Here is a 22,964-nt window from a genome sequence, read left to right on the forward strand (position 1 = left end):
AGCTCCAGACCATACAGAACACTGCAGCTAGACTTGTCCTCAGCATCCCTGCGCACGAACACATCACCCAACACCTGCAAGACCTCCACTGGCTCCTTGTCGAGAAGAGAGTAACCTTCAAGATACTCACCCATGCCTACAAATGCCTCCACAACACCGGACCCCAATATCTCAATGAAAGAATCTCCTTCCACATCCCCAAGAGAAACCTCTAATCCGCCGAACTGGCCGAAAACCTGCACATCCACAGAGCCAGAACGGGTAAAAGAGCCTTCTCCTACATTGTGGCAAAGGCCTGGAATGGGTACCACACAACATCAGACATGCCCCCCCTGTTCATATCTTTAGGGAGACCCTCGAGCCCTAGCTCTTCGACTGACCAGAGCTGCACCCAAACCCCCCACCCCCCACCCCAGCACTTTGAGACCACTACGGGTGAGTAGCAAGCTTCACAATTTCCTGATTGATTGATTGAAAAGGGTCTGTCAGGGAGTATTCGCATATTTGATCAGAAAGTATATATCTGTTTCTGCATCTAGAATCACATAATGGTCTGATGTGTTTACCAGTGGGTTAAGGACTAAATTCCAGTCACCTCCCAACAGCTCTTGTGATAGGGTCTTGTTAATGCTGCCTCTTCCCCTTGACTTGTTCCACATGTGTGATACTCCCTAGCAACGTAATGCTATTGGAGTTTTTTGCCTCAGGACCAATTTTAATGACATACTCTCCTTTTACATACACCACAGAAAAATGTAACCTTTCCAGATTCAATAATTCATACATAGGTTCCTTTTGTAATTTATCTTCGTTTAATTGAAATAGCATGAAGATAAACCCAAGGAACAGTGGAAAGGTCCTTAAGAAGAACATTTATATCAGCATAGGGACATCTCAAGCGTAAGATACTGCACATATACTTATCTGGAACATCCCATAAACATTCCAATGTTCCGAACATATAGACTCCATCTTCATGGAGCGGCCGCAGTTGATTATTTTGGTTTTATGTGTTTTTTGTGTTCTCACTTTTACTTTAATTACCTTTTCTTTACCATTATCTGCACTCCACAAGGAAGCTTGGGGATGCAGTGGAGGTTGCTGGACCCTTGTTCACCGATTGTTTGTCGACACATTATAATTCACCATGCTAGTAGCGCTTATTGACACATCCCCTTGACCCCCACGTTTCGGGCTTCAAAGCCTGCTCGACAAATTGTCTGTGCATCTTCATGAAAGGAAGCTACCTAACTGGAGATTGACCCACATTCTTTCCTTTCCTTGGAAGGAGATGCCTGGCACCCACTTCCCATACTAGCCACCCTGTTCACGGAGTGGCCACAACTGATTGTTTTGATTTTTTGTGGTTTTAGTGTTCTTACTTTTAATTTAATTGCATTTTCTTTACCAGTAAATGCACTCCACAAGGGAGCTTGAGGAGTGCAGGGAGGGTTGCTGGACACTTGCTCACCAATATTTGCTCACAAATTTTAATTTGCAGCGCTAGTAGCACTTATTGCCACTCCCGCTTGACGCACCCCCGTATGTAGGGCTTTATAGCCGGTTCCACAGCGCCAACGGCAGTCCCATATGTGCCCATGTGCGCTCGGACCGTGCTCGGTGCCAGCCCCCCTACTTGTTTTAGCACCCAAGGGGATGCATTGATTTGCTACTCTAAAGAACTTTTCAATGTGAATCACCTAGGTAAGAAATTCTCCGACAGCATTTTAGACCCACTCAGTTGCGATGAAGCCCCTGCCTACTCAACCAATTTCAAAATCAAGGCTTTGAATTCCCTTAGAACCCCTGATGAGAAGAAGGCCAAACCAAACACTCCTCTAGTTTTCGCTGTACATTCATCAACACTAGTTCTTTGATAAAAAACGCAAAATAATTTACCGACTTCCTTGACTCCCAATCTATTGATTTGGCATTTATTACAGAAACTTGAGCAGATGCCACATCAGTTCCTGACCTGATCTCAGTGATTCCAGCAGTTTCTCCATATTTAGGCTAGACCGGGAGGGAACAAGGGGTGGAGGCCTGGCCATTATATATCGGAAACAGTTTAAACATTGATTCTAGCGCTTGCCATTATTTGGGAGTGTGAAACGCTGTGTTTTAAAATCGAACCTAATAAACACTACACTTTTAATGGATTCGTTATTTATCATCCTCATTGACTAGAGAATCCTTTATTAATAATTTCAGTGAACTTCTGGAAACTAAGATTGACTCCTCTGACTATACCATTCTTGAGGACTTTCATTTTCATTTAGAAAATCCCCTTGATAATGATTACACTCATCTTATTGATTTAATGGTAGTTTAGGTTTAATCCAGCAGGTCAAAGGACCTACTCATTTAGGAGGCCACCTATGTGATGAAAACTTTACAGACTGCCCTCAACTCACCCGCTTGGCTGGTCGGATCATTTGACTGTTTTGTTTGAGCTTAATTCGAAATCTAGAGACTCAAATTGTAATCGGCCGCAATCGAACAAGACCTGCCACCCTTGGCACACGCTCAGTACCGATATGTTAAATACATCTCTTGCTCGGACCCTGCCAGTGGCCACTAATGATCTGGACTCGGTCTCCAGCAACTATCACTTATGGTTAGATTCTACCTTCAACAAACTGGTCCTACCCAAATTATACCAATGCCACCATGCTAACCCCTCTGAAACCTGGTTCACTGAAACACTTAAGGACCTATTTACAAGGGCTTATCGCCACAGGAAAGTTACTTTTTGCAACGTTCCTGTGGCGATAATCCCTTCACCTTAATTACAAGGTGGCTTTAAGCTTATATAAGCTTGGTGAGTACCGATGTGGGCACAGTTGAGCACGCCCGATTTTATAACAACTTGAGAGGGAGCTGAGTTATATGGGGAAGAGACGAGGTGACATCCAGTGTGTGTGTATATATGCAGCTTTTTTTAATAAAAATACCAGTAATACTATTTAATGAGTGTTTGGGATTCCGATACACGAGGAACCACACTCTAACCCGGAACAGGAGTCAAGAGGGTGCATTTTCACTCCTCTGACCACATAGGGAGCTTAAACAGTTGTTCTTAAGTATAGGGATGAGAAGAGATCACCAGGGAGTGTAGTGAAACTATACCATCTCTTTTTGTTCTTTACTAGTTTATGTTCTCCCTGATTATTGGGAACATTCTCCACATGTGACGAGAGGGGCAGGATCTAAGTAGACCGGCTCGGACTTCGTGGCATACCAACCGAAATACAGTGGGGCCAGAAGTGGTACTGGAAGCGACATCAGTCCTGAAGAAGACCGAGGTGACCTTTTGAGGCACAGTAAGTCGGTCAAAACATGTTGACCATAGCAGTACCAGGAGGGAAGTCTCGAGAAGCCTCATCTTCTTATCAAGATATTACCAATCCTTTTTTTACTTTTTAATCCTGGTGGGGGAACCTTGGAATAAAGTTTTGGTTGGTATCCTGAAACCAGTTTTAAATCACTTCCTATTAACTGCACTTTTTTGTCGCATCACTAGTTTCAGTCACTTGGTGATTTACACTGCTCTATCACTTTGTATGTTACGTGTATTACGTGTTGAGTTTTGTGGTCGTACATTGTGTTGTGTTGGATTTATTATTTTCCCCCCTCCCTTATGCTCCGCCCTGAGTGTGGCTACACCAGGGCGTATTGTAAGCAGGCCCTATGATGAGGCATGTTACATACTTCGGTATGTGAGTGAGGGCAGTTTTTTCAAACAGATGAGTTTGTCTGTTTAATTATATGTGCTGTCTTGTGCTCTCCATCCCCCATTGTGTGTCTATTTGAGAATTTATGGGGGTTCGGGGTGGCAGAGTTTATTAGACCCTCTCCCCTTCTATGTGTAAAGTGATATTATCAAAGCTCCCAGAGAAAAAAAATAACATTATTAATCAACCCTTCTGCAATAACTTAGCTACTTATTGTGAGATAAGGTTAAAGCAGTTTATAATATCGCTGAACAACGAGTCTCCTCATTCCTCGGCTGTAGGTACCATTGTAAGCAATTTAGATCTAACTGGACGGTTGAAGGACCCTTGTCATGGAGTTGCTCTTTAGATCGCCCTACTGAATTTGATCTAAGCTCTGGGCTGGATCTTCATCAGTGGACAGCCCTACCATATTAACCACCTTTTATCCATTAACCATGTCTCAAATCCAGGACTTACTAAGTAAAATAACATCAGGGTCCCCAATGTACCCTTGCCCTCCTAAAATCTTGCACTTACCACCTAAGATTACTGTGGTTCATTAAATGAACATTTTTAACAAGATGTTCACTAACAGTTATTTTCTTAAAGAGTGGAAAAAAGTGTTCATCCTTCCTCTTCTCAAGAACCCTATGTTAGTCATTGCAGACCCTAACAACTATCAACTCATCCTGTGTCTTCCGCTCCTGGCAAAAATTGTCGAGAAAGCCATCAACTTGGATTTGTCTTCATATATTAATAATAAATATCTTCTAGACCCAACCAAGTTTGGCTTTAGAAGTCAACATAGCCCCAAACTGGCTTTGATAATGGCATCAGAAGCAATTAGAGAGACTCTTGATGCTGGATGAAATGCTGTCTTGATGTCAGGGCATTTGACATGGTCAATCACAATCTATTTATAGATCGTATTTCCTCCATTGGAATCAAGGACTGAACCCTTTCTCTCTTAATATCATTCATTCATTCATTGATACATTTATTTCGGTCAATAGAGACCATAAAAGTACAGAAAAATAGGTACATAAAAACAGAGAAAACAGAGAAAGTTAAAACAATAAATTACATATACGTTAAAACTTGGATCTAAAATTGAATTAAACTTGATCGTTATCAAGCTATACAGTACATTTGATAAGATTCATAGATGAGCAGAGATATTATAGAAAACTTCTCCTTCTACGCCACATACCCAACAGGAACCTTGATACAGCAAAGACAATGGGAGGGTTGGCATCATATCTTAAAACCCTAGCCGCTTGTGCAGATTGGGTAAAACCTAAATTCCTGCAGAGTGGAACCAGCCAACATTTCCTAATTATGTGATACGCCAGGCAAAAAACACAGGACATGGCATACATCTTCTTGCTTATAGTTGCAGTCCGGGCATACAATGTTCTCTGCATTAGCCCATTTACATGTAAATGCCCTAATCGGGAGGCAGCCGATCCTGAGCTGTATGTAAAGCTTCCTTGCAAGGGAGGGATTGATTAGGTCCAAGAATTCCTCCATTCTTGGTTCAGCTTTTACTAGGAGGAACTCCACTGTTAATCTACCCAGAGTGGTACATCTCTGGAGAGCTATTAGGTTCTGGTTCCTAACATAGCGCAGGAGCTCAGCTTTCGTTATCCTCGGGCAGCTATTTGCTGGACTCTCCCACAACTCAAGCAAGCCAATTTGCCCACAGAGTGCCCTAATGTGTAAGAGCCACGAGATGTTCATGGTTTTTAGAGCGGCCCATACCTCTGAGAATTCTTCTTTATAACAGGTTAGTTCAGGCACGGACCAGAGCCTCTTCCAGTACATCAGCCGTCGTGCTGCTACTGCCTCCTCTATGGGTTCTAGCCCCAAGTCCATGTGTAAGGGAATAAGTGGTGTACTCACTGGTAGGCCCAGTAGATTTCCCATAAAAACATGCTCTACCCTTGCAAGACTGGTTATACGTTTATGACCCCATAATTCTGCACCGTACATAGAGGCCACCCTGGCCTGGAGGTTGTAAATTTCTACGACCGGTGCAGCAGGCTTGAAGACCGAAGTTCTATGAACTTTAATAATTCCCCCCACCACTTGAGACAACCTGAGGGCCACCTTAGATGGCTGAGGGCCCCAATCATAATTTTCCGACAGAGTGATGCCCAAATACTCGAAGGTCTTCACTCTTTCCAGAAATGTCCCATTTAAGAGAGGGTTGGGGCAGGTTTTCTTGGGAGGGTTAAAGATCATACACTTGGTCTTGTCCAGGTTTATCTCTAGCCCACGCAATTTGCAGAAAGCTGCGAAGCCATCCAGGGTGTGCTGAATGCCCGTTGATGTTTTAGATAACAACAAGGTGTCGTCTGCAAACATCAAGGCAGGCACCCGTCCAGTCACCAGCCTCGGGCATCATTATCTTTTACTCTCTGCAAGTGGTCAACTAGCCCATTTATATAGAGGCAGATTAAAGTTGGGGTCAGGACACATCCCTGACGTACCCCTTTGTTAACAGGGAAGCGGCCCGACAATTCCCCATGCCTCCCACACCTGACTTGGGCATAGTTGTTCAAATGGAGTCTCATCAAAATATCCAACAAGTAAGTTGGTAAACCCAAAGCTAGTAGAACACCTCATGGTTTTTCCCTCGGTACTAGATTGAATGCGGCCCGCAGGTCCACAAAGATGAGGTAGAGGCTGCCACCCTCCACACACACCGATTTCCAGAATAATTCCTGCAGCCTAAAAATTTGATCTAGCGTGGAAATACCTGTCCTAAAGCCAGCTTGGAATATAGACAGAATCCCATTCTCCTCTATCCACCCCTGGATTCTATCTAAGATGATCCTGCCCATCAGCTTTGTGTGGTATCTATCAAGCTGATGGGCCTATAGATAGACGGGGTTAGCGGACAGCCTTTTTTGTGGATAGAGACAATCTCTGCTCCAAGCCAGGTGTCTGGCAGGTCATTCCCAGAGAGTATCGCATTAAATAAAACAGCCAGATACGGTGCCCAGATTTTGGGTTGAGCTCGAAATAAATCCTCAGGAAGCTTATCCAAGCCGGGTGCCTTATTGGGTATAAGCTTGATTATTGCCGTCTCAACCTCCGCGAGCGAGATGTCTACGTGCACACCCAAGCGACGCTCACAGAGAGGAGCCACTATCTCCTCGCTCCGCTCGGTACCCAAGGGCCCCACCAATCGATACTCATGGATAATATCCTTTCTTACAGATCAGGAGTAATCTGTTGCTTTTGAGGATTTCATATCACCTTCCTCTTCATTGCCATGTGGGGTTCCACAGGTCTCACTATTGAGCCCTTCTCTTTTTCATCTGCATATAACTCCATGGGCAAATTTGATTTCATAACTCGGCTTTTCACTAGTCTCCTATGTTGATGACATCCATACTTCGGTGGAAATGGCCAGCAGCCCTGAGGCCACCACCACTAGATTCTAGAACCGTATGCTCCAAATTGGCAGATGGATGAGTGACAACTGTTTGAAATTGAACTCAGATAAAACCGAGGTTCTGTTATTTGCCAGAAACACTTCTTTTTGGTCCCCCACCTAATGGCCCCCAGAACTTTGTACTCATCCCAGTCCGGTCTCGCAGGCAAACACTTTTCGGGTTCTGTTTGACAGTAAGTTGTCTTTTTAAAGTCAGATCATCTCCATTACCTAATTGTCTATCTTTTTCCTTAAACTACTCAGGAAAGTCCCTCCATTTATTCCTCAGGAATTGCAGAATACTGTAGTGTCTACTCTACTGTCACCACTCATAAATTGGACTACTGTATATAGAAACGTTGTTTTTTTTAACTACATACCCTACAGAACTCTGCAGCTTGTCTCCTTTTAGGAAGCCCTAAATATAAGTTGGCCTCCCAGGCCCTGATTCCACTTCGCTAGTTTTCCATCAAGAAGCCCATAGACTTTAAGGCCCTTTGCATCACATTTAAACCTTACATAACATTAGACCTGAATATCTTTCAGCATTATATCCCCTTAGACCTCTTCATTCTTGCTCAGCTTTTAACCTAGTTGTCCCAAAATTTAAAAGACCCAACTCGGGTCTCAGGAGCTTTGCAACACACACATCTAAGCTGTGCAATTCCATGCTTCTTGATCTTAAAAATAAGTCTGACCCACTGGCTTTCTGCAAAACCTTAAAACCTTGCTTTTTAATCATTAGGACCCTGGATCTGGCTCATTCATCATATTTGTTTGGTTGCTCCTTTCCTCAACTATTGCCTAGCCAGCACTGGGCATTAGAGCACTTCATACATTTGCATTTTCATTTTCAAATTGGCATCAAATATTAAGCACAGACCTATGCTAGATGCCCATGATTGTCTCAGAGAATACACAATGCGAACTGAATCCTGTTAAAATATTTTGACCCTGTTTCTCTGTCTATCTATCACCTGTATAATCCCTAATCAGGATGTTAATTAGGATTTTAAGAGACCTTACCTCTAAGTCTGGAATAAAAACACACTGCTCCTGTGAAAGATCAAAAGCGCACCCACTTCTAACACTCCTGATCTCTGTGCATGCTGCTGTGTAATTGACAATGAATTTAGCAGAATCGCATGCAGCAGTAAATCATCAAAGGACAAAAAAGATCTATTGCAACCCCTTCGTTGTACCCCATGCATTTCCTAAGTCCACAATAGTGAGCTCATGCAGAGTCGAACTGGGACAGAAAATAGGTCTGGGAACCAAAATAAAAAGGGGCCCCCATGAATGAATTAGAAAGCTAAACAAGAATTGGCACAGCCAATAGATCTGGGCAATGGGAGTGCTTATTCAACATGCAGCACACATATGGGTGGAGCCAAACATAAATGAAATGGTTTTGGGTGTTGAATCACGCCACCCAATCTCCTTTCCTAACACCCAAGCATAGGAGTTAATAATAGCTGGCAGATTACCGCTCGATGCAGTGCGCTTTTGTCATCGCCCATAGGGAGGTCAGAAGAAGATGTCACGTTGAGTGGCTGCTGGAATTCACGGGATGCAGAGGTATTTCCATTTGACACAATTCTGGGTTTGTCTAAGGCAGGGCCCAAATTGTAAACCAATCAGTGCAGATACTCTCGGGTACATGTCGAGGTCTGAGAAGAGCCAGTACGGTCTCATTAAACATACCTCAGCTCTGCTTGTCTCAGACACAGGTGCCTCATTGAGCAGAGTTGGTACTTCATTAATAAATAAAATGAACATTGAAAAATAAGGTACAATCGACCTGCTGGTACAACCATAGGAAGTGTAGTAGCCTTGTCAAGAAGTGCCATTATCGCCAATAAAGATCGAACTTAAAATACAAGCACCCCTCCCCTTATTAAAAAAAGCCCAAAACAAGTACGTATCCTACCAAAAGAAGCCCAAAACATGACCAACCATTGCATATCATAAAACATTTCCCTTAAAACAATTCTAAATTAAAATACATTACTACTATAATAATTACTAACAGTGTGATTGCAGCGCCAACTGTAAGAAGATGATTTACAGGCCTGTTTGAGAATCGCTTGTAGGAAACGTAAACAATAGTGCCTGTGTTAGGTAGTGTTAACTATTTAAAAAAGTAGTCCTGAAATTCGTACCTATAATGGCCGCTGTGTAAGGAGATTAACAATTGGGCAGTGCTCTTGAAGAGAGCTCAATACAGTGAGAGGTATTACACATGCATGCCATGGACGAATGGTGATACATTTTTGAAGATTGACGATGATGAAGCAAATAGGATTCTATGGGAGGGCCGAAGCCCTCAAAGCAAATACAGCATGTCTGGCGCGTAGTCTAGAGTCGAGACATAAAAAGTGGCCCATGTATGGAATTTGGTGCAGTTTCGAACTTGTAAAGACATGCTATATAAGTATTTTCCAAGTTATGAAAGAATGTATCGATGTGAGCTTGCTGTAGGCAATGTTTGTTCTAATATCTGGGAATTTACATTAAAACCCACCCCAGTAGGACCACGAACAGACAAAAAAACAGCCAGCAGACTGATCAACCAGCCAAGTCCATCAGGCAATGCCTGATGGCGCCAGATTGCCCTAAAGGCAGTCTGACCCTGTGCTCATGCCTTGAGTCTAAAAAACCCAATCAAGAACCTGAGTGTCATGGTAGACAACAAACTGTTACAGAACACATAGACCAACGCAGTAGTCAAATGGTTTCTCCAAAGATTAAAATGTATATTACTATTTCTCTGCTACCCTCAATTGGTCCTATCCTCTTAACCCAGTGCTTCGCTGGACTGCGCTAATAAGTCAACCACACCCCTTTTACTTTATACAATATCTGATTCTAAGATGCACAAAGTGCAGCTTTTAGACTGCTCTTCCAACTCAGCAATATTGGACATGTCTCTACAGGTCTTTGTACACTGTACTAGTTTCTCATGACTACAAGATTAAAAGTAAATGTGTCTTGCATGTTCACAGAGCACTTTAAAAGTATGGGGCCAAAATTCCTCCAGAACAATATCACCAAATACCTTCCAGCAAAGCCATTCAAATCCCCAAAAACTCTACCTGTAGCACAGAAACAGTTTCATAAAAAAATTCATTAGGGAAAATCTTTCAGGGATTTGGGATATTGAAGCATCTAACATGCAGGAAAGTAATTTAACCCTGACTCGTCATTATTAATGACAGAAGAAGCACCTTATCCGGCCGCATCATGCACCAGTAGCACATGCAGCTGTCCTTTATCTTCTCCTTGCAACATTTGACTCCTTATAGCATCTCCTCTGTCATATAGTATTAAGACATACCCATGCATACATCCAAAACTTACCAACACAGACTTAATAAACAGAGCCAAATCAGACCCACATTTATTCTACAAACAACTGCCACACAGATCACTGCAAAATCAAACAGATTTAATTGAATTCTACTCCACAACTTCACACTACAGATAACACACTTGAGTTACTGTGTGTGCTTGCAACAGTGCCCCCATACTAACAAGGTTGCTGTAAAATCTAAACCAGCAGAAAGCCAGAACCAAAGACTTCCATTGTCAAACACAGTTCAAGATGCACTAAAGTAGAAATCTTGGCCATAGTTTATCACCTCTCTTGTGCAGTAGAACTCATAAAACAGACATACCTTCAACTACATGAATAAACATCACTCAACCATACCAGTCAGTACCATTTGACCACAGGACTGTAGAACCGATGGCAAACGTCACTCAAGGACACAAACACAAATTAAAATGTAACCCACAGGGCGGTGCTTGGAGCCCAGCAGAGATGGAGGTGTTGGGCTGAGGCTCCCGGACCGCGGCTGTTAAATCGTGCCCAGCGGCTTTTATCTGCAGCGCACTCAAGACAAACGAGCAGGCGAAATGAAGCGGAAGCTGATGCTGTTCCTCCGCTCATGGTTTGGTGTCTTTGAGGTGTTTTACTTTGGGAAATAGGTGCTCTGATGGCCGCCATTTTGAAGTTTTATTGCGGTACGTTCGTACTTTCCTTTTCTCCTCAGTGGAGTTTATACTGGCCTTATTGCTCCATAATGTATCCTCAGGCTTGGAAAATGCTTCTTTATATCCCAGCAGTGATTCATGGTGGCGCGTTGACCCAGTTTCACCTCACCTTTTTAAAAGTGTGAGGTGATGTGGTTTCGGCCGCCATTTTATGCTTACTCTCCTCTACAAATGGGATAATTCTTCATTATCAACACAAGGTGCACTGGCTTCCTCTGTTTTGCCCCACATAGTCCTCCTTGAGAGAATTTTCATATGGAAGACGCCTCCATGACTCCATTGCCTCACACAATTATCTAAAGCGGTAAAACCTGTCATCTTTGAAGTGTTCACTAAGTACCTTTCTGGCATTTTCTGACATTCAAAAGCTCATACTATTTTTTCAATTGCTATATTTTATTATCTGGCTTAGTTCTACATACATTTTGAGGGCTCGCCTTCTCTCTTTTTCCTCTGTTTTGAAAACAAAGCATATTTTTCTCAAAAATTCAACAGTTTTTTCTAAACTCTCTCAACTGGAATCCTTGGGGATCCTGGACATAGATCACTGTACCACCAATATGGAGCCGCGCAGGCTGTGATAGGGAAATCTAACATGAAACGTTTAAAGAAAAATACCCCTTACCACCTAAACCACCTTCCCCAATCTCAATGGAACTCTTACTTCAGGAAATAGTAGACCTTTCGTATAGGAGACAAACAACAAGCTACAAATGATTTCAGAGAATTGGTCGCAATTGGATGTTACCTCCTTGCAATCTCAAGTTTCATCACTACAAAAGCTGGCCGAGGACCTTGAAAATCAAAATAGGAGGAATAATTTACGTATCTACAATTTAGCAGAAGGCGTTGAGGGGATGGATCCTATTGCTTTTTAAAAATCTTTCCTTACCAAGATTCTTCGTATGCCAGATGGAACTTCACTAAATATTCAATGCTCACACAGACTGGGTCGCATTGCCACTAATTCTTCATCCTCCCAGAGGCCAAGAGGTGTCATTTTGTACTTTCTTGAATTTGCAGATTTGTTAACGGTTCTGGCTGCTGCCAGAGCTATTCGAAAGATTTCCAGGTCTGGCGCTACTTTATTTTCTGCACAGGATTATTCAAGAGCTACTGCATCAAGACGCAAGGCCTTCCTCAATATGAGATCAGCCCTTCGTTCTTTGGTTGCCAGATACGGCCTTTTCCACCCATGTTTGTTCAAAGGTACTTATAACAACAAAACCACTGCTTATGAGGACACTGTGAGATTGCAAAGCTTCTTAATGCACATATGATGGATCCTATGGACTCCTCGCAACCATCTTCCTTGCATGTTACTTGATTTGTATAAGTTGCTTCCTCAAGTTAGCACTTAGTCATTAAATGCAGGTTTTACTCTGTTTTATGTTCACCACTGTTTTGCATTTTATTGTCATTTTTGATATTGCTACTTATTGTTATGCGTTTCTTCTTATCTCAGGTTGAAAATCAGTACGTGCTATAATATTTTGTCTACTTCAGTTCTTCTTTTTCTAGCTTCCACGGTTACCCTTGTTTTGGCGTGATCCCCTCCCGGTTCGGTTTAGTCTTTGCTAGACATCTCGTCTGCTCCATGTGGCTCCATCTACCCCTCTTTTCTTGTTCCTTTTGTGTAGGTATGTCATTTGTCTGGTTCTTTGTTCTTTGTTGTGTTACAATTTTTAACTGTTTTCTTCAATGCGGTGTCAATCATAATTCTTCCTCAATTTCTCCTCTCTTATGTGTATCATCTCATGGTATTTTTTCTTCCTTTTCCCCATACCCCTTATTTCTTCTCAATGTATTCATCATTTTTACTGTGTTCTACCTTGTCTTTGATGTAATGATTATTTCCTTGCAATTTTCTTCTACTTTCCCCATAATTGCCATATTGATTTGTACTCATGTTTCTTACTCTCTGTTCATTCTATTCTCATAACTCATGTCTTTAAAACTGATTACATGGAATGTTAGGGGTTTAAATTCTCCCATTGAAAGGCAAAGAGTTCTGACCCACTTGGCCAAATTAGATGCTGACATTTTATTTTTGCAAGAAACCCATCTCTCAGAGGTTGAGTCATTAAAATTTAAAAAGGTTGGGTGGGTGAAATTTTCTATTCCCCAGTGGACGGCGAACGTAATGAAGTAATGATTTTATGTCGTAAATCTCTCTCGCTCACACTTATATCTCAAGATTCAGATGATGATGGTAGATGGTTAAATTTTAAATTATCTTTAAAGGGTGTTCCAGTCTCTCTTCTTATCCTTTATGCACCCACATCTGGTACACCCTCTTTTTGGCCCCAATTGGCTAAGCAAATTTCCCATTGTATGGAATATAATTTTATTCTAGCTGGCGACTGTAATCAGACCTTTGATCCTTTTATTGACAGAAATTCCAAAGTCTCCTTTGTTCCCAACAATCCTCACAAGTCCTTTGTTCATACTGTCACTCAACATAAACTCTTAGATGCCTGGTGTCTTTGCAATCCAACTACTAGGGAGTACACTTTTTAATCCCCCTCCCATCACACTCAATCAAGAATTGATTATATATTTGTTTCACATGCCATTTTGAAAAACTCTTACATATGCTGAGATTGGTCCCATTTTATTATCAGATCATGCCCCTCTTTTACAAATCTCTACACAATTCCGAAACACATCCCACTCATCACTCCGTCTCTCAATTCTTTTCCAACATACAGAAATCTCATCATACCTTTCCAGATTTATCTCCTCTGGAGTCAGATTTATCACAACAAGAATTATTAAAAGCCCTTCAACACCTTAAAAAGGATAAAGCGACAGGACCAGATGGTTTTACGGTCGAATTCTACCTCCACTTTTCTCAACATCTTATGCCCAAATTACATTCCCTAATACATTCCTTTAGTTCCTTAGGTGGTTCATCAGGCTCTTTCTCAGAAGCACACATTTGTCTTATCCCCAAAGAAGGTAAAGACACTAAATATTGCAAAAACTACAGGCCTATATCCTTGGTTAATATTGACTATACAATCTTTTCTAAAGCTTTAGCCATACGTTTAGACTCTTCCATACCGGATCTGTTGGGTAAAGAACAATCTGGATTTGTCAAGGGCCGATTTATAACTGACAACACTCAACTTCTCTTTAATATCTTGTCTAAGTCCTCCCACTTAAATCAATCACTTGCAGCGATACCGTTGGATGCCGAAAAGGCGTTCGACAGTGTTAAGTGGACCTATTTATTTTATAGTCTCAAATGGTTTGGTTTTGGCCCAAAATTCACTTCCTTGATCCCTCTCCTTTATTCAAACCTCCACGCAGCAGTATGCGCTAATGGTTTAATCTCTTCATTTTTTTTATTTAAGCAAAGGTGTGCGCCAAGTGTGTCCTCTCTCTTCTTTTCTTTTCAATTTTGCTTTGGAACCCTTTCTCTCTAAATTATGCCAAAACCCCAATTTACATGGTTTTCAGACACCAAATTCCCACATTAAACTCGCAGCTTATGCAGACGATATCTTGCTTTTTATGTCAAACCCAAATGACTCAATCCCTGCCTTTAATCCAGAAGTACATGGGTACTCCGCCATTTCTGGGTACAAATTGAATAACGACAAATGCGAGATCTTGCCCCTGACTAAATTTACTTTCAGGTCTGAATTTAGTGCTTCTAACTTCACATGGAAACCTAATCACATTAAATATCTAGGTTTACATATTACCCCTTCAATTTCAGACACAGTAGCACTATGTATGAGTAAATGCACTCAAAAGATCTCGGATCTATCAACTATATGGCATTCCTTACACTTATTTTGGAGGGGTCGTTTGGACACCATAAATATGATGCTGACGCCCATTATTTGTATACCATTTCTAACATTCCGGTCCCTATTCCTGCTAAGTTTTTTAGAAGAATTAATTCTAAGTATGGGCGAATTTTGCGAATTCGCGATTCGCGAATTTGCGGATTTGCGAATTCGCGATCCGCAAAATTCACGAATTTGTGCGAATTTTCAGATTTTTTTTGTGTGTTCGCGGGGCGATTTGCGTGTTCGCAGGGCATTTTGCGTGTTCGTGGTTTTTTTTTTTAGCGAGACCGCTCGTTGTTGTGCCCTTCTGCCCTCTGCCCCACTCGTTTTTGTGCCATTCTGCCCTCTGCCCCACTCATTTTTGTGCCCTTCTGCCCTCTGCCCCACTCATTGTTGTGCCATTCTGCCCTCGGCCCCACTCGTTGTTGTGCCCTTCTGTCCTCTGCCCCACTTGTTGTTGTGCCCTCCTGCCCTCTGCCCCACTCGTTGTTGTGCCCTTCTGCCCTCTGCCACACTCGTTGTTGTGCCCTTCTGCCCTCTGCCCCTCTCCTGTTTTATTTTAGAATGGCGCCGGCAAGCTGCCAGCGCCCTACTAAAATAGTTACTAAGTTAGCTTCATCAGGAAGCAGTAATAGATAAAATAAAGCAGGTGCTCGAATTCAGTTAAACTCGAGCACCTGCTTCTATTAGTGCTTCCTGTTGAAGCTAACTTAGTAACTATTTTAGAATGGCGCTGGCAGCTTGCCGGCGCCATTCTAAAATAGTTACAAGCTTGAAGCTTGAACTTTTACCCCCTGAATCCGTTCCGCTCGCGGATTTGCAGATTTTCGGCAAATTCGCGGGAATTCGCGGATTGCGAATTTGCCGAAAATCCGCGAGCGGAACGGATTTTGCGCCCATACTTAATTAATTCCATCCTTAGTTCCTTCCTTTGGAATAACAAGAAATCTCGAATGTCTCTATATAAACTTACTCGCCCTAAAGCAGAACGTGGAGTTAATTTTCCTAATTTTCAGACATATCATAGAGCTTTCCTTTTACGTCAAACCTCTCTTTTTGGTTACTAGGGGCCAGATGTAGGAGCCAAAATACCGGTCGGTAACTGCCGATTTCGGCCGTTACCGACCGGTATTCAGTATTTGGCATGTAGGGGCCCTATTTTACCGATTCGGTAAATTTACTGAATCGGTAAAATACCGAATCGGTATTTTTACCGAATCGGTATTTTTACCGAATCGGTATTTTTACTGAATCGGTAATTTTGGGATGTAGGTGGGACTCTTCTGAGTCCCAAAGGCCTCACCGAATGAGTATTTTACCACCCAATCCAATTGGGTGGTAAAATACTGATTCAAGGTGTGCATGCACTTGTGTGCATGCACACCTATGGCATGTGACAGACAGACATGCCCTTAGGGCATGTCTGTGTGCCACATGTCACACATGCCTGAAATCAGGGTGCTAGAGGATGTCAAAGTGACACCCCCTGCACCCTTGCAACATTCGGTATTTACCGAATCGGTAAATACGGATTTGGTAATGCCCATTGATTCCTATGGGCTTCAATGCCCATAGGAATCAATGGGCATTACCGATTCGGTATTTACCGATTCGGTAAATACCGATTCTTACAGAATCGGTAATTCAATTACCGATTCTACCTACATCTCCCCCCTTCTATTTTACCGATTCATAAATACCGAATCAGTAAAATTCTGTATTTATGAATTGGTAAAATATACTTACCTACAGCTGGCCCTAGATTCTGTATCAGATTGTCCTCTTTAGATCACAATTGAATGCCTCTTCCTATCCCCCTTTTCTTTTCATGAATACCTATCCTTTTCACGTAAACCACAGGCCCTGTCCACTCCCATAATAAAAATGACCTAGAAACTCCTGGAATCTGTTTCTCCACCTATTCACACTACTATAGCACCCTTCCTTAACTCCACAGCTTGGCACAACAAAACCCTGCTTATCCTAAATAAACCAATTTACTGGAAGACTTGGCGACAAAAAGGGTTAATTTGGATCCATCAGCTAATCTCACATTTGGATTTCTTACCCTTTGCTTCACTCCATCAATCTTTCAATTTACCTGCTTCATTTATCCATAAATATAACTTACGTAAAAAAGCTGTGATGGATGCGTATAATCAAATCTGTGCCACACCTGCCATTCCCATTAACTTGGATCCTTCTTCACAATTACATACTCTGTTAAAAACTAGACCTAAAGCTTCCACAATATACAGTTATTTACAAGGTAAAGACATTGTCAGGCAGAAATCGAAGGTGGAAGAGACGTGGGAACGAGATTTCATGTTATCCTGGCCAGAATGGTTATGGAATAATGTATGGACCAAGATCCGTAAATCATCTAGAGCTGCGAATGCTTTAACCACTTGGCTGCTAAGGCAATATTTTACTTTTCATTGATTTTCCATTGAAATCAATGGAAAGTCCATGACGAGTTACCCTTGTCATTAAGTAAAAGATTTATGAATGTACCTGATGTTTGTTGGACTTGTTCCTCTCCAAATGCTGATTTATTTCATATGATTTTTTCTTGTCCAAGCGTGCACAATTTCTGGAAACAAGTGTGATCTCAGCCATCTCGACAAGAACTCCACCTTGTAAATATGCCCCTTACCCCAGCAGTCAGCTGCGGCGAAGGGGCAGCGATGGGTGTTGCTGTGGGCGTTTCACAGCAACAACCATTGCTTTTTGACGCTGGCACATATTTACTAGGCTATGGCAGCGCCAAAAATGAATGGCAGGGAATACCTGATTTTAGGATGACGATACAAGGAGAAATTATTAATTTCTGCTCATATTTTGCTCTTTCTATGCGGGCTAAATTTTGAGGCACACATAGAAACAGCAATTCGCCTTTATAGATTGTTTGTGTGTCCCTTCCTGCAAATAAACAATTGCCTCTGCAGCACAGGCACCATTGCAACATGGCGCAAGGGTGCCCGCACTGGCGCTAGGCAGCTTTTTTGCGCCCGCGCTAGGAGAAACACAGGGGTTTGTAAATACGACGCGTCCCTGCACTTTAAAAATGTCGGAGTGCGGGATTACCACGTTTGGCGTAACACTGCGCTCCAACATTTTCTTGTGAATATTCTCATCAGCACACCATGTAGATAGTACACGTAGAACTATGTCAAACATTTAACCATCGCATTTTCTATGCACACCAGTTAAAAGCAGATATGTCCAACAACAGCTTTCACCTAGAGGACAATGGTGGGCTTTCTTACATCAAAATGTGAACGACATAAAGTATTTCGGATGCTACTGAAAGCGCCACCTGATCATGCCCCGTTTAATTTCTGCCAGCTGAGTAAGAAAGTCATGTACTTATGTGACCTTGGAGATAAGCAAGAATCCAGAGGTTTTAGATTCATGTTTAATGCCTTTGTTGGTTATCTTGGTAATGAACAATACTCTCTTCGGACTCTTTTCCGTTTTTATGGGATTTCAAGTTGCCCTGTTCTTCCAACAGTATGCAGATGGCATGTAATATAAATATATCTCTTTTTAGCCACTGAGTGGATAACAGTCTTTTTGGTAATAATAATTAGCGCTGAAAATTAACGTTGCGTGAAATTGAACATGTCACAGAATCATTAAATGCAATGCTTAGATATGTTTCATGTGACCAGATGTGGACAGATCTCGACAAAGGATCAAGAATACTTTTAGGCATTAGTGAAGCTTAATATTGAGCATTGTCGATCACGTTATGGCCCATCAAACCTACAGTTATTTATTTTTAATGTGTATAAATGTATATACTTGCAGATTGTGATAGGGAATAGGCCAAGATAGCATTCACTCACGCAGTCTGCTTTGCCAGTAACACTTTTCTTGACAGTTAAGGACTCACTTAAACAAGTCCAAAATAAAGGTTGCATTTGAGAGGCAGAGAGAAAAGATGCAGTAGGTGCAATTGGTTGAATTTTAAGTGTACTAGTCCATAATATTAAGGCACCATGGGTCTACCTTTGGACACAGAGATCATGCTTATTTTTACAGCCCATCAAATGGTTATATTATGTCCTGCAATAACTATTTACATACATCAATTTCTATTTTGATTTTTGGTCATGCCCTTCCTCCAACTTTGTGTTTGTGCATTCATTGTGCCTATGATGCACTTATGGTATCTGCAAAGACTCTCATGTTTTGCCTAATATTGAATGATTTCTGGACACTGCTGACAACAGTGAAAATCATTACTTTGAACATTGACCTGGAATCCCCTTATTAGTTGGGGTTATGGTTAATTGGCCATGCCTTCACAGTTCTTTGACTGTAATCAACTTTTCATATGATAGGTCGACAGAATAAGACAGGAACTCTTTATTGCCACAGTGAGCACAGAGGGAAAGGTAACATGAGTCACAACATTGGTGCAGGATAGAGTGGGTAACAGAACCCTTTTGAGCCATGTGAGTGAGCGTAGGAAGCGAGCCTGCCCTGCCCTGGGGGTTTGTAGTTTTATAAATATTGGACCGGTCAGCCTTCGGGTGGTCGTCCCCCAACTTTTTGCCTTCCTCCTACATTTCTGATTATCTCGTTTTTGCTGGCCTTAGAACGTGGTGACTGTGGCTTATTCCTCAAATGGCATATTTAATTTACTGGGATGTCCCTAGCAAAGTGACACTACATGTGCCATGGGGCTGGTAAACTAAATGCTATTAGTGGACCTGCTAGGAACAACTGCCCCTTAAGAAGTTTATATTTCTTTACAAATTAGTCCTTATGGATACAATAATCAGTTTCATGAACAGATTCGATGATAAGATGTCAGGTTTTTATTACAACAAATACATTCAACCAAAAGAATATGGTAATTACCGCCATCGGAGTAATTTCAGAAAACAAAAAGCAAAAAAACAGTTGTTTAAAACCTGAGTAAACAAGACATTTGGGAGAATGTGTGTTTCGGAGATTTCATTGTCAAATATTTGTAGAAGTTCATTCAAATCATGAGAAATTCATTGCATTACTTCATGCCCAATGCATTTCGGGTTGATCAGAGTAACCCTTCATCAGGGGCCTCCAATCGTATGTTTTGCCTCGATAATTTCGGTGATCACGTCCTATGTGAAAATAGAGGTGTTCTAAATTTTTCCTGTACTGAGCGCTGCTTACTCCGTATTCTGCACCATAGCTGTTTGCGATTCAACGTTCCGTTCAGTATTGAATACTGAACGGAACGTTGAATCTACAAATATTTGACAAAGAAATCAATTTGAAATGAATAAAAATATATGATGATCTTAACAGTGATATGATTTTCTCATTTGGAAAACTAAAGATAACCAAGTCAAGTTTAATGAGTGAAGAAACCTCATGGTTTCATGTTAAATGAGCGCGCACTTTGTGATCTCCGAATCACACATTCTCCCAATTACTTAAGGCACTGATAGGCACAGTGCGACAAGGATTGCGCCTAATAAAACCTCTTGAAACTTTGTTCAACACCAGGAGTGCACGGAGATAACAACAACCACATAAACAAGACATTTGAACACATCCAGGCAAGAAGACAGTGACCAACATTTGTTTGTAACACATAGGTCACTTATTACAAAAAACAAAACACTGCTGCACCCAGAGCAGAAAAATATGAAGCCTAGTATAACAGCTCAGAGTGTGTGTCAGTGGCAATTCGATCCCCTGAGAATATGGGCTCATCATCAGGATTGAAGATCAGTTGCCTGGCATGATACCAAGTGGTACATTACATGAAACACCTGATTTTTACAACAATCTGTAATAACAAGCAACAGGACTTACACATTTTGTGCCTGTTTTGGAATTTCATACAACAATGAGCTACCTGAAATAAAGAGGGAAGAAAAAGGAATAAGAATTGAGAGATTGAAGGAATTCATTTTATAATATGGGCAATGAACCATATTTAAGGGCCACTATGAGATGCGATCTAGATTCAGTGGAATTTCAGAATCTAGAGAATTTGTCATGCATGTACCGTGAAGCAAGACCAATATGTTGTCTGTGCTAGGGCAACTAATATTTATAAGTGAAGAAGGGGTGAATAATACAGGGTGTCAATGTAATAGACAGTTATGCAAAAGTAAATGTGTGGAGAAGTGTGGCTCACCGGTTAGAGGCGGCAGACCCAGACCAGAGGTCGGCCCGGGACCAGGGTTCAATCCCCGACACGGCAGGGTACGGAACCAATGTCAGCGGGCTCGATAAATCTCGCCTCAGTGCCTCTCTAACCATGGGTCCCACGCTGCAACTCTGGGCAATAGCTTGCTTAATCTCCACAACGGCCCCCTCGCTGCCGGGCATGCCTGGCTTCACCTTGGGGATGCCCAATAGGGACCATCTCACAGGGAAAGCCAGGACCGGTTCTCCAGCGGCACACAGCGCCAAAAAACCCTGGGGTGAACGTGTGCTCTACAAATTCATACTAACATAACGTAACAAATACATTCCCATGCATGTGTATTGTGGTGTGTTGCGAAGTAATTTGCAACTCTACCTAATTGAGTGTAGGATGGCAATCTGGTCAAGTATCATTTACTGAAATAAAAGGTGCAAGTGAGTATAAACTATAGCCCTATGCAGAGGATTTGTGTGAAAATAACCCAAAAACCCAAAAACCACATACTGGTGCTGCTGCTACTTATACGGGTCTTCAGTACGCTACAGGTAATAACCACCAAATTACGAAGGAGCAAATACCTGTACTCAAAAGAGGAAATCGTATGAAAGGTCTAGCACGCAGTTAAAATTACAGTGCAGCAACTCCAGATATGGAGAAAGGTCTTACTAAAGGACTATCCTCTGCTAGTCTGCAGCCTGCTGGACTACTGCCTTGCTAAGCTGCTGTTTGATGTGCTGACCTGCTGCCTACTCCCCTCAAGCCTGGGTGAGAAAAAGTGGACTGCATCTCTGGAACCCAGAACCTCCAGAGTGACCCTGAGGGCTATTTTACTGTCCTCATGACTTGAGCCACAGAAACAGAAGGCTCCAACAAGCTTTCACTCTGCACCTGGGTTCTGCCAACTGAATCTACCCTGCCAATTGGTGCCACTCCAGACCTGGACTCTTGCATGTAGCGTTCAGGTGCTTTGCCAGCCTCTGCAGATCCAGTGGATCCAACATATCTCCTCTGCTGCATGGCACAACCCCAAGCATCGCTTTGACTGCTTGATGCATCTTCGATTCTGATCCTCGCAGTGCACCGTAAACCAGGATTGAAGGTATTTTGTTCAACTGGCCTAACGGGATCCCTGCAGCTGGTCCATGCTCCATGACGGTAGGCCTGAACCTGTGAATTTGTCCCAGTCCGGCGCAACCAGATATCCATAGATGGCATTTTATGTCTTTTGGCGCTTTTTTTACTAAAATCTTTAAAATTGAATCGTTTTTGTTCTACTGATTGGATTTTTGTCATTCTGATCTTGTCATTATATTTACTCTATTGTTTTAACTCTGTTGGTGGCTGCTTGTGTGGTGTGTTTTTACTCGGTCAATGTTGGAAGTGTTGAACAAATACTTTACACATTGCCTCTGAGTTAATCCTGAATGCTCTGTTCCAAGTAACACAAGGGTTGGCCACAGGTTAATTTAGGCTGGCTTGTGACTTTACCATGTGAAGAATTGAGGTTGCTGCCCCCCTCAACCAGTAACCAATTTTCTTGCAGGACCCAAATCTAGCCTGGTTCATTGCAAATCATACAGCCCTAAAGCAGCCACTTAACTTGCAGCCCACCATTGAAATGCCAGATAGGCCTTGTGATTGCTGCCTGCATATGATTGTTGACAACAAATAAAAATAGCAGATTGTATGTCTTTTTGATCCATGCATCTCCGATTATGCCATAGTATGAGGCATGAAATGGTGCCAGCCACATTACTTCAATCCGAAATGTTAGAAGCACGTGACAAGGT

This window comes from Lissotriton vulgaris, chromosome 7 (genome assembly GCF_964263255.1).
Source record: "Lissotriton vulgaris chromosome 7, aLisVul1.2, whole genome shotgun sequence".
Lineage (NCBI taxonomy): Eukaryota > Metazoa > Chordata > Amphibia > Caudata > Salamandridae > Lissotriton > Lissotriton vulgaris.